Raw genomic sequence first — 5,348 nt, forward strand, 5'->3', positions numbered from 1 at the left:
AGAGAGTTGAGTGTTGGGGAGACTATCATTTGAAGCACAAGAGCAAGGAGTTGATCATCAAGGCACCATTTGTTACTTCTTGGAGAGTGGTGTCTCCTAGATTGGCTAGGTGTCACTTGGGAGCCTCCGACAAGATTGTGGAGTTGAACCAAGGAATTTGTAAGGGCAAGGAGATCGCCTACTTCGTGAAGATCTACCGCTAGTGAGGCAAGTCCTTCGTGGGCGACGGCCATGGTGGGATAGACAAGGTTGCTTCTTCATGGACCTTTCGTGGGTGGAGCCCTCCGTGAACTCGCGCAACCGTTACCCTTCGTGGGTTGAAGTCTCCATCAACATGGATGTATGATAGCACCACCTATCGGAACCACGCCAAAAACATCCGTGTCTCCAATTGCGTTTGAATCCTCCAAACCCTTCCCTTTACATTCTTGCAACTTGCATGCTTTACTTTCCGCTGCTCATACACTCTTTCCATGCTTGCTTGATATGTATTATGAATGTTAAACTTGTGCCTAAACTCCACTTAAACTTAAAGATCTTAAAAATTGCAACTTTGGTACTTAGTGTCTAATCACCCCCCCCCCTCTAGACACCTCTTCTCAAGGTCCTACACCGGCCCCCTCCTCCAGCCGGCTCCCCACCGCCCCGGGTGCCTGGGCCATCACGCCCGGGTGCCCGGGCCCTTCTGCCACTTGGTCGCGGCCTCCCTGCCGGACCGGGTGCCCGTCCCTTCTGCCACTTGGCCGCGGCCTCCCTGACCGGACCGGGTGCCCAATCCTCCGCACCCCGGGTGCCCGGCCCCCTCTGGCACGTCTCCCTTCGGGTGCCTGGACCCCTTTACCCCGGGTGCCCGGACACGTCCGGTTTGTGCCTGCGTGCACTAAGGGCAAATGAACCATGTACCCTTGTTTTACCCCCCCCCCTACTTCGTCCCTAGACTATAAGTAACCCCCACCTAGCTCATTTAGAGGGATAGCAAAGTATATGAGATGATTTAGAGAGCTTTGCTCCTTGCACCCACTCCTCTAGGAGATCAAGACCTCCTAGGAGAAGATCCCTAGTGGATATCCGGCCCCCAACTTGGGAAGGATCCCCATCATAGGATCATCAAGACCTCTCTCCTCATAGGATTGGGATGAACTAGGACCTTGTATCTTTCCTTTGTTGTTCTTGGATCATTGTGACCTCTTGTGTGTTCTTGGATCTAGCGCTAGTCAATTTGAGTGTTTCCCCTCTCTTGTGTTTTTCGTGTTCTTGGGGATTCCCCTCCAATTCGTGAAAAATCTCCATCTAGGGTTCCACCTTACAACATCTTGGTATCATGAGCCATGTTGATCACGAAATTGGAGCCTCCCCTCCTTGTTTTCTAGCCTAATTTTGCTTATTCTTACCCAAATTCAAAAATTCCCCACCAAAAATAGCCCCAATTTTTTTTGTGATTTGTTGGTTTGATGAGGTTTTGTTGGATTTGATCCATGGATTTGCTTGGTTTCAAGTGGATCTAGATTTCCCCCATCCATCTCCACCTTTTCCTCCACGAAATCAACCAATTTCTTCCATTTTCCCACGAATTTCTGCCCAAATCCGTGTCCCTCGGGCACCCGGAGCCCCCCCCCCCCCGCGCATCCCTGCTGACCCCCCCGGGTGCCCGCACCCCGAACCCCAGGCACCCATACCCCCAGGCTATTTCCCCTGGCCACCCCGAGTGCCCGCACCTTCCACCCCCGGCACCTGCACCTCCCAGTTTCAGCTCACCAACGAAAACCGTTTTGGCCATAACTTTCACTCCCGGAGTCCGATTTTGACGTTCTTTAGCTCGTTGAGTACCTATTGACATCCCCAATCCATCTAGATATGTTCCAAACCCATTTGACTCCATCAAAAATTTGGCATTTTGGCATCTTTGCATAGGCCATCCACCATATCATCCGCCATACCACCATCGCTTTCTGCAACTTAACCCATTTTTGCTCCATTTAGCATTGTGGTTGCTTGAGTGGTGACTTGAGTCTCCTAAGGTGTTTTGGCTACTTAGGGACGGTTGCTTCGGCATCAACCACAGCCTCCACTTCCGCATTGCTAACTCCAAAACCACCAACGCATTCCGCTATCACCATTTGACATTTTCCTTCGAGATTTTGAGTTTGCGGTTTTTCTGTTTCCTAGGGTGTTTCGGCTATCTAGGAACAGTTCCACATCGTCAACACCACCGCTCACCTTCATCAAGGATTCATCATCGACCACTTCACCATTTTGACAACCTAACCGTAAGTAAGAACAGTAACCTCTATATCATCTTGGTATCGTGGTATCCCATCATTGTACATTCTTGCCATTACATTGTTAACCCCTTAGCCCATTTTGCGTCACTTGCCTATCGAGACTAGCCATTTGAGTATTGCCGGCAATGTTACTTGTGCACATTAGTGATCCGTACCTCCCATTACATACATACCATATCATATTGGTATCATCTTGGTATCATCATATCATCCCTTGTGTCACAAGATTGTTCCCGCATATACACAATTTCTATCTTGGTTTGTGCATTTCGCATAAGTGGCCATATAAAAAAAGAGAATAAGCTTTTAAGCAAAAAGAGAGCAAATAACTTGTGAGCAAGAGCCATAGCATCATACCACATTGCACATAAGATTGTCATATCCGATCATCTTGGATCATCTTGAGAAGAACACCGGGAACATCATACACATATCATACTTGGGATAGAAATCTCATACATTTTGCATCTTATAGGTTGTGCACAAGTGCCGTATCCTCCTATTGAGCAATCATGCTAGCGTCTCTCTTCAGTTGTGCAACACGAGTGTTTTCCGTGGATTCCACATTTTGTGCTCATTCCTTGGTTGCTCGACCCCATTTATCTATTCGTGTGTGTGTTTCCATGTGCCACATATTGCTTTGGTATGCGTGTTTCACTTGCAAATTTGTGCATCTTTTCCAACATTATTGACTCTTACTAACATTTTGCATCAAATTTTTGTGCCACTATCCTCACCGAGCTCCACCATAAGCCTTACTTGTGTAGGTGTGAGAATTCACAAGATCCAGTGCCAATTGTGTTATTTCCTTGTTACATTATTGAGTGATCATTGATCCATCTTCAACATTGGATAAGGTACATTGGTCTAGTTCTTTCCTTTCTTCCACTCACATTTTCTCGAGTCTTGTGATGGATAGGCAAGGCATTTCATCTTTAGTCTTCCACGACAATGATGGCGCGAAAAATTACATCACCAAAATGCCCATCTTCGGACTACAACAAGCAATGCGAGGCATTGAGCGACGCACCGTCGATATTCACCAACGCGAAGCACGGACAAGGGACTACATCGACACCAAGTTGGATGCAAAATTGGATGAAATCTGACACGTGTGGGCCAACTACAGGTCTTCTTCCTCTTCGCCATCTTCAAGGCGGAGACGCTCAAGTCGCAAGTCTTCGGCGCGGCCACAAGATGCAAGTACCATGCGGCACCATCATCATCTTCGAGACGACCGTAAGCCCAAGGTGTATGGCGACGAAGAGCACCATCGACTACAACAGCACCATCACCACCGAGAGGAAGCTACGGCTACTACCACCACTTCGGCATCTTCGCCAAGTGTTATCAAGGCATCTTCACCTTTGGACGTACATCATCTTCGCCAACCTCCGATGAGTACGGCTACATCAGCCTTCATCTATGGCGACGGTGACGAGATGATCGAGCATGGGATTTTCCCTTTGGTCATGGAGGAGAGCGATGAGGTGCCATCTTCGACCTTCATCCACGGCGACGACGACGAATGGTTGAGCATGGGATTTTCCCTTCGACCACGACGACGTATGATGACTTGAGTGACTTGTGCCACCATATTGAGAGTGAGAGTGAGTTCACCACTAGCCCCATATATGATGAGTTGCCACAATTCCCATGTGAGGAGAGCCACCATATGTGATTTGAGTGATTTGAGTGACTCCACCATATGTGACATTGAGTGCACCTACCTTGAGGGAGCGAGTGAGCCACCACCACATAGAGAGAGTGAGGTAGTTGATACGACATGTGAGGCCATTTTGATTTCTAACAACTTAACCTCTACCTCCATTGTGCCTTCTCATTTGGTGATAGGTCCCATATATGATGACACGCCGATCCGCGACGACTTTGTCCTTTCTATGGTCAAGACGATGGCCATGGTGGAATATGATGCACCACCCACATGGTTCCATCAAGATGAAGATGATGACCACCATTTGGTCTTTGCCACCTCACCTACACCACTTGAGTGGAATGGACAAGGTAAAATAGGTGAAGGTGATGCTCTAGTCCCACTAGTGGACATTCTTGACATTGATTGCTTGCATGATGTTGATCCACCTATTGTCATGCTTCATGCTAGTGCGACTTCCCCATGCGATGGTTTACCCATTTATGATGAGTTTGATGATTGCCATGTGGAGTCTATTAGTTGTGATGCCATGTTACATAGGATTTCTTGTGACAATTCTCTAGGTCACATCATGTTTGATAATCCACTTGACTTGTCATATGCTATGCATGAGATCAACAATATGTCATATTTACAATCTCTTCATAGTGACTATGCATATGCCATCAAATTAAACCCAATTTGCACTTATGGCATAGATGACAAGCCCATGGTTATTGGCATTGGTTTTTCTTGTGATGATATTGATATGCTCCCTTTGCATCATTTATCTCATATGCCATGCCATGACCACCTAGCTTTGGATATGCATTGTTTTGGATGTTGTTCATTTTCTCCTTATGATATTTTTGCTTTTGCTCATGAGGAGACCCCATAGTTTCCTCACACATTTTAGGAGATTTTGATCCATCCCATTCATTGCATGATTCTCATAATTATTTGCACCATATGCTCCCATAATGAAATGTTATTGATGTGCCATATACTTGTATGCTAGATTTGCATCCCAATCATGTTTGACATAACAACTATTCTTTCATGATGGATGACATGTTCTTATACCATGCCTCAAATCTCTTTGAGCGATGCTTATCTTGTTCTAACTCACAAATGCACATACACATCATGACGGATGATGCGTACATTTACCATGCACACACTCCCTTTGGTTTGTGTCTCTTTTGTGTAGGTACCCATGAATACTTGTCAACCTCGCAATCCCACGAGTTGACAAAACAAGCTCTAGAGAGCAATGATGATTTGAGATCCCGTGGTTTCTCCTTACCATCGTTCCCTTCGCACAAATACTTCGCGCATCTCTTCTACATGGCCCTCACATGGTTATGGGTTATTTACCACTTATCACTTTATGCCCATATTGCCATGATCAC

This window comes from Triticum aestivum, chromosome 5B (genome assembly GCF_018294505.1).
Source record: "Triticum aestivum cultivar Chinese Spring chromosome 5B, IWGSC CS RefSeq v2.1, whole genome shotgun sequence".
In the NCBI taxonomy this organism is placed as follows: Eukaryota; Viridiplantae; Streptophyta; class Magnoliopsida; order Poales; family Poaceae; genus Triticum; species Triticum aestivum.